Below are 13,809 nucleotides of genomic sequence, written 5' to 3'. Positions count from 1 at the left end.
GACTCAGACTCAGGCCATGGCAATGGCTAGTGGCCCACTTGTCAAAGAAATTAGACCCAATTGCCAGAGCCTGGCCACCCTGTTTGCACATCATCACAGCCACAGCCCTCCTGGTTAACAAACTGTCACTGGGCCAAAGCCTGACCATCACCACAGCCTCAAGCTATCAAAGGGATATTCAAACATCCCCCCTAACCCCTACTGAAGGCTCACCAATACCAGAGTGACTCATTTCAGTCTCTCCTCTTAAATCTCTCTAGGATAACCTTTCAGACACCAACTGCCCTAAGCCCATCTACCCTGTGGCCTGACTTCAGCTACCTCAAAGAGCAACTGCATGATTGCTCAAACATTTTGGCTCACATTTATGAGACCAGACCAAATCTTCAGGCAGCCTCATTCAGGATGGACAGCAGAAGTCTCAAACACTGAGACCACATGTCAGAACCACTCCAAGCTATACACACCTTTGCCACCACTCAGTTCCATGGGTATTTATAGGGAGAGAGGCCTTCTGACAGCAGAAGAAAAGACTATCAAAAAATAAAGAGGAAGTCCTCTCCCTACTGAGGGCTTTATGGAGGCCTAAAAAGCTGGCCATCATCCTCTGCTTGGGACACTAGAGGGAAGGACTCAGTTTCAGAAGGTGACAATAGGGCGATGAAGCAGTCTGACATGCTGCCCTAGAAATCAGACCTCTCTTGCCCCTGACTTTCCTGGATCCGAGAGATCCTACACTCCCTAACCATACTAAGGATTCAAAAGGTGACATAACCTGGACTAGGAATGTGCCCATGTCTCAATGTAATAAAAAGATGGTTGAGAACAGCAGATTGCAAACCCATTGTGCCAGAAGAAATGCGACTACACATTCTTTGGAAGACCAACTGCTCCTCCCACGTGGGTGTCCAGAGAATGCAGAGTTTGATGTCAGGATTAGAGATGCCAAGTTGAAGATAGCTGAGATTATCAAGAACTGAAAAGCCTGGGGCTGGGGATTTAGCTCAGTGGTAGAGCGCTTGCCTAGGAAGCGCAAGGCCCTGGGTTCGGTCCCCAGCTCCGAAAAAAAGAACCAAAAAAAAAAAAAAAAAAAAAGAACTGAAAAGCCTGCCAGCTAACTAATACAGTGGCTAATGAGAAGAACCCCAGTAATAGGCTCAGAGGCACAAACCCCAGCATCTACTTCACAGAGATATATAAATATTTACTGGTATTTATAGATATCTTTTCAAGGTGGACTGAGACTTTCCTCACCAAGCATGAAACCACGTCCACAGTGACAAAAAGCTCTTAGAGGACATACTGCCAAGGTATGGGTTTCCTCAGATGATAGGGTCAGACAATGAACCAGCCTTTTTTTGTCCCAGGTAAGTTAGAGAGTAGCCAGTATTCTGGAGATTAATTGGAAACTTTATTGTGCATATAGACGTCAGAGTTCAAGACAGGAGGAGAGGATGAACAAAACCCTAAAAACGACCTTAACTAAGTTGGTCTTAGAGACTGGCGATGACTGAAATACTCCCCTCCCTCTTTGCTCTCTGCTGGGAAGAAACTCCCCTTACCAGATGGGATTCATTCTCTTTGAAATCATGTTCAAGATACCAACCCCCCACTGTTCTTAACATACAAGCAAAGGTCATTGCTGAGTTCAAGAATCGCCAATTGCCAGATGATCTTGAAGGTCTCCAATGGACTCATAAACATGTTTGGTCTAAACTTCATGTTTTTTATGAAACAGGTCCTCCGCTAGCCAGGGGTCACTACGGCCTCATTAAAAGGTCCCTATGTTATCATCTTGACCACACACAACTGCAGTGAAGTTCAACGGGATTGCATACCCCTTTGCGGCTGAAGATAGACAACCCTTACCAGCAGGAGGAAACTCAGCCTCAGGACTCTCTCCTGACTCACACTGTTGGGGTTCCTACCCAAGCCCCAGGGACACCACGAGGACTGGATGATATCAACCCTGATTCCCTCTAGAATGTGGAGGGGTGCTTTTAGGTCACCAATGCATCCAGGCCTAAATTAACTGAGTCATACTGGTTATATCATGAGTCTCTAGGCTTCATGGAATAGATAGTACAAAACAGAAGGGCCTAGACTTGCCTCTATAAATGCATACTTGAAACTAGGCTTGGGACTCCACCTTCCTGTCCTGCTATGTCAGGATTGGCAGGGAGCCCAAGCTCAGACTTGTAATAAGGAGACCCTAGTGAGATTACAACAGAATCAGCACCTTGGTGATCTTTTGGGGCTCATGAATGCTCCCTGGCACAACAGAGGGTATCTTATTTTGGGTTTCCATGGATGTGAAGAAGCACTATGACCAAAGCAACCTTTATAAAGGACATTTAATTGGAGTTGACTTACAGGTTCAGAGGTTCAGTCCATTATCACCATGGTAGGAAGCATGGCAGCATCCAGGCAGAGATGGTGCTGTAAGAGCTGAGAGTTCTACATCTTATGCCAAAAGGAACCAGGAGAAGACATGGTGTCCTGCAGTGACACACTTCCTCCAACAAGGCCATGCTTACTCCAACAAGGCCACACTTTCTAATAGTGCCACTCCCTGGGTCAAGCATATTTAAATCACTACAGAGTGGGAGGGGAAGGAAGGTTGAGGGAAGAAATGTGGGAAGAGACACCTGAAATTAAGGAGCATTTGAGGGATGGTATGGAAACCTAGTGCAGTGGAAACTTCCTAAAATATATGAAGGTGACCCTAATGAGACCTCCTAATAATGGGAGAGACAGAGTCCCGACTGGCCAACTCTTCTCACCAAACAAGGCTTCCAGTACCGGGACTGGGGTGCATTCAATTGAGTTGTTGACCAAGGAGGGTCTCATGGAAATCTCTAGACAACCCAGGCTGCTACCAAGACAATGGGTTGCTCTCTAAAACTGACAGGGGTGAGTAGGGGTGGGTGTTGGTCAGCAGGGCAGGTGCTAGGCTGTCTGGAAGTGCTGAGACACAGCTCCTGGGGTGGGCAAGCACTGTCTGAGATGTGGGAAAGCCCGAGCTGGTTGGGTCGGGGTTGGGGTGTGGGGGTATGACAAGGCTGGGGCTGTGGGGTTCTCAGGGGTGTGGGGGACTCTTGGACATCCAGGCACCGCTGGGAGTCTCTGAAGAAGAGAGAAGGGAGTTGGGGGCCTTAGGGCCAGGGGACAAGGGAGCTCTGGCTTGTCTCGCAAAGTGATTGTCCTTAGCTTGGCAGATTCTCATGGTGGATCTTGACAAAATAGACAGTCCATGGTTCCAAGCAGTATTAACCAATGATGGCAGAAAATGGATGCATAATGGTAATACCTAATTTCTCAGGTGGGCCTGAGATTAAATATCCTTTGCAGGGAGGAGTGTCTGGGAAGGGAAGCTTATTGACTGAGCCCTCCAGGCCTCTAGGCACCTCATTGGCATGGGGAACTCGGTTTTGGGCCAATGTGACCGTAGGGCACATCTTTTTTATTTTTATTTATTTTTATTTTTTTTTATGTGAGCATGGCATGTGTTCCAAGTCAGGAGTCTGGCAGGGAGCGGGGAGTCACCTAAGCCTCAGGTGTGTGCCCACTGAGTCTCCAGGTCTCTATCTTCTCTACCTTATTAAACTTCCTGGCATGGTTTTTTCGTCCCACAGGTTTTACACCCACACAACTCATTGAACATAGAGAAGCTGAGCTGTTGCCTACATGGAGCCGTCACCCCTACGCTCTAGTCTTTAGTGTGGGAAGGAACTCTTCAGGCTACCAAACCAACCCACCCGCTAAACCTTGGACCTACAACCTGTCCTGCCTGCAAGGTATGTTAAGGCAATGGTGGCTCCGAACTTGTGGGAGTAACCAACCAACTTCTGATGTGAGTTAAGGCCCGCGCCATGAGATGGAACCCATGCCAGACACTGTTTGAGTGACCAAGAACCAGAGACTAGATAGCTCAGAGACCTAGGGTAAAGCCAAACAATCCTGGTCAAAAAAGAGAGAGAGAGAGAGAGAGAGAGAGAGAGAGAGAGAGAGAGAGAGAGAGAGAGAGGATGCAATAAATAAATAACTCCTAATGACAGTCTGCCCTACTCAGATCAGTGCCTTATTCAGTCATCAGAGATGTTCCTTCTGCAGCAGAAGACAGGAACAGAGTCAGAGACCCACAGCCAGTCATTATGCAGAGAGAGTCTTTGGAACACAGCTCTAAATGGGATGTCTTCATCAAATCTCTCAGAGCTCAGAAAATCCTGTGGAAGAGGAGGCAGAAAAACTGTAAGAACCAGAGGGGATAGAGGTCACCGGGAGAACAAGGTCCCCTAAATCAACTAAACATATAAACTCACAGAGACTGAAACAACAAGCACGGGGCCAAATGGGTCTATATTACAACCTCTGTGTATATATTATACTATTAGCTTAATATTTTTTATGGAACTCCTGAATGTGTAAACAAGCTGGTCTCTGAATCTTATGACTGCTCCAGCCTAGATGTCATGGTCTCTTTTTATGTATCTTATTATATTTTATTTTGCCATGTTTGGTTGTTATCTCCTAGAAGCCTGTTCTTTTCTGATGAAAGACAGAAAGGGAGTGGATCCAGGTGGGGGGAGGAAAAGTGGGGAGGATTTGGACAACTAGAGGGAGAGGACATACTGTATGAGAAAAGAATATTTTCAATTAAAGAAAAAATAACATACACTGAGTCTAATTTTTTTTTAAAAAAGTGGTAAATAGCCTTGAACTCATTGGCAAAGGAAAAGACTTCTGAGCAGAACACCCATTAGCACAGCCACAAAGATCAGCAATGACTTATGAGCTCTTGTGACACTGAAAAGCTTCTGCACAGCAAAGCCTACAGAAGCGAATTTTACCAACTACATAACTAATAGAGGGCTAAGATCAAAACCTGAGACAAGATAGCCCAGGAACCTAGGTCAAAACCAACTACTACTGTTGTACTAAGAGCATGGAGCAATGAAATGACTCCTAATGGCATGTGCTATGCATGAGATCAGTGCCCTGATCCACCATCTTTAAAAGAATCTTCCTCCTGCAGCAGATAAAACAGAGACCCATAGCTACACAAAATGCAAAGAAAGAGAACTTGGAACACCCAGTCCTCAATAGGATGTCTCTATCAAATCCCTCCTGGGAAGCTTCAGGGAACCCTGTGGAAGAGGAAGCTGTTACTGTAGAAGCCAGAGGGGTGGAGGTCGCCAAGGAAACAAGGCTGTCTCGCTCAACAGGATTGGTGGATTTTATCAGTCTACGTTAAAAACACCAAGTAGAGAGCTGCAAGGTAATAATTATGAAAATGGGTAAAATTTACCCATATCATTCCAATGCAGAGTTGTAAAAAGCAAACTAAAGTTCATAAAGATATACCACAACGAATATATATACCACAACAATGGGGGTGGGGTGGGCGAGAATCTATGATGTCTACCGGCACACTCCTGCAGATACTAAAGTCCGTGTATGTTCAAAGTTGCATGCTGTCTGTACACTTCACAAGCACACCCCTCTTTATATTTAAATAATCGGTAGACGGTTTGCCGCTCTAGTTGGCAGTGGGACCTGGAGAGTAGAACTGATGCACTAGGAGGACTACAGTCACGTGCAATCGCCAGCTTCCTTCAGAGCATCGGGAAACGTCACATGAGCAAAGCGCACACCCTGGAGGGAGAGCAGCGTGTGCAGGTGGGATGAGTGATCTGAAGTTAACGCGCTCTTATCTGCTGCGCCCTGGAGATGCATGCAAACACATTCCAAGGACAATTACTTGTTTTGGAGAAACGGAGGTCACGAGGCTCTTGCTTTCTTGGAGTTTTCTCACAAGCACTCAGAATTCTCCTCACGCGGCTCCATTTTTGCACGTGTTCCGACAGTAGGTCACTGACAATACCCAGCAGGCTGTAAGTCTCTTGATAGTGTCTATGGTGCACTGTTTAGGGAAGCACAGCAAACACAGAACACATGTTTAACACAGACATGGGCACCCCCCCCCCCGCGTGCATATTTTCCACTCAAAGTTATCTTAATACATGGGTGCGGAACCTGGGAATGTGGAGGGCTAATTCTAGTACTGTGTATCATATTGGGCAAATCAACATGTATGTATCATTAAATACGTGGTTGCTTGGAATTGAACTCAGGTCCTCTGCAAGAGCAGTCAGTGCTCTCAACCACAGAGCCATCTCTCCGGCCCCAAAGATAGAAATCTGAAAGGATGAAGAACAGTGTGTGTGCGTGAGTGTGTGTGTGTGTGTGTGTGTGTGTGTGTGTGTGTGTGTGTGCGCGCGCGCACGCGCGTGTGTGGGGTGGGGGAGTTCCCTTGGACAGGCTTCGGTCACACCCACATCTGAATAGAAGAAGGCAGTGCTTATAATAAGGGTGAGGACAGGTAAGACCATTAAAACTAGGAGTTCATCTTGGTCTAAAAGAGCTACCACAGGAAAGAAGATCAAATGGGAAGTTCTCTTTGGAATGAATGTTTGAAAGGAGAGAGGTATTGATCTATACATACACCTAAGTTTGTACACACTATAAAAGTTCATTGTGTGCTTGTGTGTGTGTGTGTTTCCATCCTGTTGGTGGGAAGAAATACACAAACTCCTGTTAGACGATTAAAATAATTCTGCAACATAGAGTACATACTCATTTCCGCACAGGATTCTTTTCTTCGTTGTTCTAAGTGAACATATTTGGTTCTTGAAGGAACTGTTTCTAGGTATTATTTGGGCTACAGATTTCTAGCTATCCCCTTATGGGGAGTACATGATGTTCAAAGAGCCTAACTTCAAATTAATTGGGAAAGCTTACATTAGCTGTAATACAACACTGACCAGAAGATGGCTCCAGAGAGCAACAAAACTCATGTGTTATTAAAGGGTGATGTACCTGTCCTGCTAGAAATCTTGTTCCTCTCTGTGGGGATCACTTTCATATTCATATTCAATTGACTAAACGATAAAGTTAACTTGCTAAATTAATTTATGTAAATAAATACTCTGATAAAATCTAAAAAGCAAACACTTCAAGAAATTCAGTGTGCTTTTTGTTTGTTTTTTGTTTTTGTTTTTGTTTTTTTTTTTTTTTTGGGTTCTTTTTTTCCGGAGCTGGGGACCGAACCCAGGGCCTTGCGCTTCCTAGGTAAGCGCTCTACCACTGAGCTAAATCCCCAGCCCCTCTTTTTGTTTGTTTTTTAACTATCTTTACTATTTTTTTTTACAGTTCTGTCATTATCCTCTTCCCAGTCCGTCCTCCCACAATTCCTCATCCCATTCCTTCCACTCCCCCAACCCATGTCTCCAAAAGGATATTCCTACCCCATCCCTACCCTCACCCCCACCCCCAACCCTACCAGGCCTGCCCACTCCCTGGAGTCTCAAGTCTCCCAAGAGTTAGGTGTGTCTTCTCTTACTGAGAAACCAGGCAATCAGTCCTCTGCTTTATATGTGTCGGGGGCCTCAGACAGCTCCTCTATGCTGCCTGGTTGGTGACTCAGTGTCTGAGAGATCTCAAGGGGTCCAGGTTAGTTGAGACTGCGGTCTTCCTATGGGGTCACCCTCCTCCTCAGCTTCTGCCTTTCCCTAATTCATCCACAGGGATCAGTCCAATGGTTGGGTGTAACTTTCTGCTTCTGTCCCAGTCAGCTGCTTGTTGGGCCTCTCAGAAGACAGCCATGCTAGGCTCCTGTCTGTAGACACACCATAGCATCAGTAATAGTGTCAGGCCTTGGAGCCTCCCCGTGAGCTGGGTCCCAATTTGGACCTCCTTTCCCTCAGTCTCTTCTCCGTTTTTGTCCCCGCAGTTCTTTTAGACAGGAAGAATTCTGGGTAAGAGTTTTTGACTGTGGGATGGCAACCCCATCCCTCCACTTGATGCCCTGACTTTCTACTGGAGGTGGACTCTACAAATTCCCTCTCCCCACTGTTGGACATTTCATCTAAGTCCTTCCCTTTCAGTCCTGAGAGTTTCTCACCTCCCAAGTCTTTCTTGGTACATTCTAGAGGGTCCCCCCACCACCCACCTCCCAAGGTCACCTGTTTCCATTCATTCTGCTGGCCCTCGGGGCTTCACTCCTGTCCCCCCTCCCAATATCTGATCATGTCCCCCTTTCCCCTCCTCTTCCCTTCTCCCACCATTGTTCCTCACTCCCCTCCCTGAGACTTCCTCCCTGTGTCCTGGTGATTCCTTTCTTCTCCCTCCCAAGTGGGATTGAAGCATCCTCACCCGGGCCCTTCAGCATATTAATTCTTCTTGGACTGTATCCTGGGTATTCTGTATTTTTTTTTTTTTGGCTAATATCCACTTATTAATGAGTACATACCACGCATGTCCTTTGGGTTATCTCACTGAGGATATTTTTTTATTTTTTATTTTTTAAAGATTTATTTATTTATTATACATAAGTACACTGTCTCTGCCTTTAGACACACCAGAAGAGGGCATCAGATCCCATTACAGATGGTTGTGAGCCACCATGTGGTTGCTGGGATTTGAACTCAGGACCTCTAGGAAGAGCAGTCAATGCTCTTAACCACTGAGCCATTTCTCCAGCCCAGGATGATATTTTCTAGTTCCATATTTATTTTGTCTATCTGTCTGTCTGTCTGTCTATCCACCTACCAATCTACCTTCCTGACTCTCTATCTCTCACTAGTGTAACACAGATAGCAATAATAAACCATGCTGAACCAATTGTCACCGTTAAGTAGCATTTATGAACAATATAAACAAGGCTTGGGAATAGTCAGTGTGTAAAAGCAAATGAAGTGTACAAAATCTTTTCTAGATTGCTCTTATTTGGCTTTTAAAAATATAAAACATCAAAATATAAAATGGCATAGGCATAAAATTCATTCTGGGGGTTAGGGATTTAGCTCAGTGGTAGAGCGTTTGCCTAGCAAGCGCAAGGCCCTGGTTTCGGTCTCCAACTCCAAAAAAAAAAAAAATTCATTCTGGATAACAAATCTAAGAAATATATATACTATCTTATAACTTACATTTTCACATGATATGTGATATTTTATAATCACATATCATGATCTAAGAATGACAAATATATGTCATTAAGACAGTATTATATATAATATGTATATATTTTATATTATATAATTGATATTATAATTCAAAATGGAATATATAAATACATATATCATATATTGTGTAATATATAATTATATATAATATAGATCATATAAAGTATGAATACTATATATTATATATTAGCTAGAATTCTCTCTAACCTTGCATAAAATCTGTTATTTCTCTTTTCTTTTCTTTTTTTTTTTTTTTTTTCCCGGAGCTGGGGATCGAACCCAGGGCCTTGCGCTTGCTAGGCAAGCGCTCTACCACTGAGCTAAATCCCCAACCCCAAATCTGTTATTTCTCAATGACTCACATAAGTAACATTGAATAAATACTTGTTATGCTCTATAGAAGCTGTTTGGGTACTTTATATGTTTATATATATGAATTAATTTAATTTTCAACACAACTCTGTAAAGTATACACCATTATTATTCCTATTCTTCAAATAATAAACAAAGGCATAGAATAATTAATTTAAAAATCAGACAGACGATAAGGGTAAATGCAAATTGAATTGGTTTAGTTCTTGTCCCAGTAGCCTCTTATGCACTTAAACATGTGTAAACAGCCACTGCTTTCCAAGATGGTACACGAAACACATGTCCAGTCACCATTGGAGGGGCGATGATATTAAATTTTGATGACAATAATATCTAGTTGCTTCTCTATACTTAGGATGGGTTCTAGTATCTTCATGGAGACCAAATTCTGTGCATGCTCAAGTTCATTTTATAGAATGATATTGTGTTTACATCTACTCTGCATGCTTGAAATTATCTCTAGGAGATAATTCATATTACAGTGTACATGCTGCATAGCTGTCAAGCTGAAACTTAGGCAATAATAAGAAAGGAATCTTTACACGGTCAGTAAAGAGACATATTTTTTTTAATGTTTTCCACCAGCAACGAGACTCCATGGAGTGAGCCACTCAGGCATTGGAACAGTACAGCGTAAAAGAGGATAGTTCAGTGTGCACAACGGAGGATTCTGACAACCCCACCTGGCACTGCATTGTGAGGTAGAACTTTGGGAGTCATGTGGCACACGAAACCAAACACTTCAGATCCTTCTACCTGGTAGCCGTACTTCTGTTCAAATCTGGTTGGAAGCATGAATTGGGTCAAACACCCAGTGACTATTCCAAAAACAAAGACAGCATCTATCCTTTTGGTCATGGGCCTAGCCTTTAGCACCTAAGCCATCTCTCCAGCCTGGGGCTGCATCTTAAATTCCAAATACCAGAGTCTGATTTTCAGCCTTGCTAAGGGAACAACCCATTATAAATCTGTTGTGTTTCATAGAGGGTATCATCCTCTGTAGGAGTTTGTGGTTATAACATAATTAGTAAATCAGCTTACATTTGTATTTATTTTCTAGTCTATACTTCTGTGCCCTTAAATATAAGGCCCTTATAAATGTGCCCTTATAAATGTGTTGGATATGGGAAGAAAGAAAAAAAGAAAGAAGAAAGGAAGAAAGAAAGCTGTGATGCACAAGAAACAGTGGTGACAGAACACACTCTCAGTAATCAAATGCCACATTGATGGTGCATACAGTAATTTAATAGTTTAGCAAAAACAGGTAGGAAAAGTTAACCATGGTGATACAGGGTATACAGAACAGTGGAGGATTCGGGCAGGTGAGTAGGAAAGTTGTATTTTGACAGAGATCTCCTAGAGTAACAGTGCCCTCTCTGGGAAATAAAGAGACCCGATTGGAACAGTTTACAAAGGTAGGCTGTGGGAAACACATTTGGAAAACTATGTGGGAACAAATTTTGCAGACTTCCGAACGACTTAGAAATGCTAGGAGTAAGGCTATTCCAGTCTGCAACTCTGGCTGCTTCCCAGAAGGACACTCCTGCACGAGGGACCTCAGATAAGACATAGCTCTCTGCCTGCTAACTCTCCTTAAAGCCAACCCAACAGCCCAGCCACTCTCTGGGCTCCGTGTTCTTGACTCACAATCTTAGCAGAAGACTTCTGCTTTACTGGAGTCCATGCTGTACTAGGAAATCTAGAGAGCAAGCATGTACCCAGAACCACAGAGCACATAGGTACTTGGAGCCCTAGAGGCAATGTTGGCACCACAAGCCCCAGAGGACTGGCAGGCCAAAAAAAAAAAAAAAAAAAAAAAAAAAAAAAAAAAAATCCTGAATCTGAAGACTCACTGACTAGTCACTAGAACTCCAGTCCACTCAGGTCAGAAGACCAGAGAGGAAACAGAAACCAAGGGGGGTGGGGGAACCTAACAAAGACAAACTCAGAAATCAGCACTTAAACTTATAATAACCTAAACCCAGGTGGCTAAAGCCAGTGTAAGAACACAATCAAAAACAACCAGGGCAATATGGCACCACCAGACACCAGCTCTCCAAATACAGCAAGCCCTGGATATTACAACACAGCTGAAGCATAAGAAAATGATCCTAAGTCCAATTTTGTGAACATAATAGAGACCCTTAAAGAAGAAATTAATAAATCCCTTAAAGAAATCCAGGAAAATATACACAAACAGGTGAAGAAAATGAATAAAACTGTTCAATACGTGAAAACGAAAATAGAAGCAATAAAGAAACACAAACTGAGGGCATTCTGGAAACGGAAAATCTAGGTAAGCAAACAGGAACTACAGATGTAAGCATCGCCAACAGAGTGCAAGAGAAGAAAGAAAGAAAGAAAATGTTAAATCTAAAAATTGCGTGACACAAACATCCAGAAAGTCTGGGACACTATAAAAAGACAAAACCTAAAAATAATAGGAATAGAAGATTCACAGTTCAAAGGCTCAGAAGAGGGGCTGGGGATTTAGCTCAGTGGTAGAGCACTTACCTAGGAAGCGCAAGGCCCTGGGTTCGGTCCCCAGCTCCGAAAAAAAAGAACCAAAGGCTCAGAAGATATTTTCAACAAAGTCATAGAAGAAAATTTTCCTAGCCTAAAGAGGCAACTATAAACATATGTACAAGAAGTTTACGGAACACTAAATAGATTGGGCCACAAAAGAAAACTGTCTCTCCATCATGACATAATAGTCAACATTAGATGTACATAACAAAGAAAGAACATTAAAAGCTTCAAGGGGGAAATGACAAGTAACATATAAATGCACACTTATTAGGATTATACCTAACTTCTCAAACAGAAACTCTAAAAGCCAGAAGGGCCTGAGAAGATATCTTGCAGACTAACAGACCACAAATGCCAGCCCAGACTAATATACCCAGAAAACTTTCAATCACTATAGATGGAAAAAGCAAGATATTCTATGAAAAACCAAATGTAAACAGTATCTATCCACAGAATCAGACCTACAGAAGAAAGTAAAAGAAAAACTCCAATCCAAGAAGGTTAACTACACCCAAGAAAACATAGAAAATAAGTAATTTCATACCAGCAAAACCAAAAGGGAGATACACACACACACACACACACACACACACACACACACACACACACACTAACAACAACAACAACATAAAATAACAAGAATTAACAACCATTGGTCATTAATATCTCTCATATCAGTGGATTTATATTCTTCAATAAAAAGACAATAAAAAGTGGTTGGGAGCACTGGCTTCTCTTCCAGAGGTCCGGAGTTCCATTCCCAGCAATGACATGGTGACTTACAACCATCTGTAAAGGGATCTGATGACCTCCTCTGGTGTGTCTGAAGACAACTACAGTGTACTCATACATAAAATAAATAATTTAAACAAAACAAATATAAATATTTTTTTGAAAAGACATAGGCTAAGAGAATGGATGCAAAAACAGGGTCCATCATTCTGCTGTATATAAGAAACACACCTCAACATCAAAAACAGACATTACCTCAGAGTAAAAGACTGTAAAAGATTTTCCAAACACATGGACCCAAGAATCCACCAAGTTGGTTTCTCAATTCTGAATATCTATATCCCAAATGCAAGGGCTACCACATTTGTTAAAAAAAAGAAAAAAAAAAAAAAACAACCTGAAACACATATTGAACCCCACACATTATTAATGGGAGACTTCAACACCCTATTCTCACCAATGGACATGTGTTGTTGTAAAAATATAAAAGTAAAAAAGAGTAGTTGTCTTTTGCCCTGCTAGGTCTGTACCACGGTGCCCAGATATCTGCTAGATATCTTGGTGGAAACACAGCCCAGCCGCACACTTTCCTACACTCAAACCCTCGTATAAAAGAACACACAACACAATTATCTTAGATCCAATTGGTAAGATATAATTGCCCACTTAAACATACAAAGCCCAGTACCATCCATCCCTTGAGAACATTAATAACAACCTGTAAATACACAGAGCAGAATCTTAACATCACCCTCCATGGCTTCTCCCCTCTCTCTGTCTCCCTTCTCCTCCTCTCTCCTCTAGTCTCTATCTAGCAGATATCTGGGCACCTCGGTACAGACCTAGCGGGGCAAAAGACAACTACTCTTTTTTACTTTTATATTTTTACAACAGACATGTTATCAAGACCGAAACTAAACAGAGAAATACTGGAGCTAACAGATATTGGAACTCAAATGGACCTAACAGAAATCTACAGAACATTTTATTCAACACAAAAGAATATACCTTCTTCTCAGCACTTCACGGAACCTTCTACAAAACTGATCACATACTTGGTCACAAAGGAAGTCTGAACAGATACAAAAAAATTTTGAAATAACCCTCTATAACTTATCAGACCATCATGGACTAAAGCTAGACTTCAACAACA

General features: G+C 42.6%; 1 long non-coding RNA gene across 5 annotated transcripts in view; it reads right to left on the bottom strand.

Annotated features, from left to right (window-relative positions):
• Window positions 1–2,339: 2,339 nt before the first annotated feature.
• LOC148001477 (uncharacterized) overlaps window positions 2,340–13,809 on the bottom strand; it is a 54,591-nt gene continuing 43,121 nt past the window's right edge. For 2 of the 5 annotated variants that reach the window (XR_015637623.1, XR_015637620.1), the window contains 2 exons: window positions 5,762–5,923; window positions 2,340–4,226 (listed from right to left, as the gene is read on the bottom strand). This is a non-coding gene — a long non-coding RNA (uncharacterized LOC148001477). Of the gene's footprint in view, window positions 4,227–4,509; window positions 5,924–13,809 lie in introns of those variants that run through there. The other 3 variants (XR_015637624.1, XR_015637622.1, XR_015637621.1) reach the window with 3 other exon arrangements.

The sequence above is a fragment of the Rattus norvegicus genome, chromosome 14, assembly GCF_021556685.1.
Source record: "Rattus norvegicus strain SHRSP/BbbUtx chromosome 14, alternate assembly SHRSP_T2T, whole genome shotgun sequence".
In the NCBI taxonomy this organism is placed as follows: Eukaryota; Metazoa; Chordata; class Mammalia; order Rodentia; family Muridae; genus Rattus; species Rattus norvegicus.
Note: the sequence above shows the minus strand (reverse complement) of the source record. Positions and strands in the feature narration are given on the sequence as shown.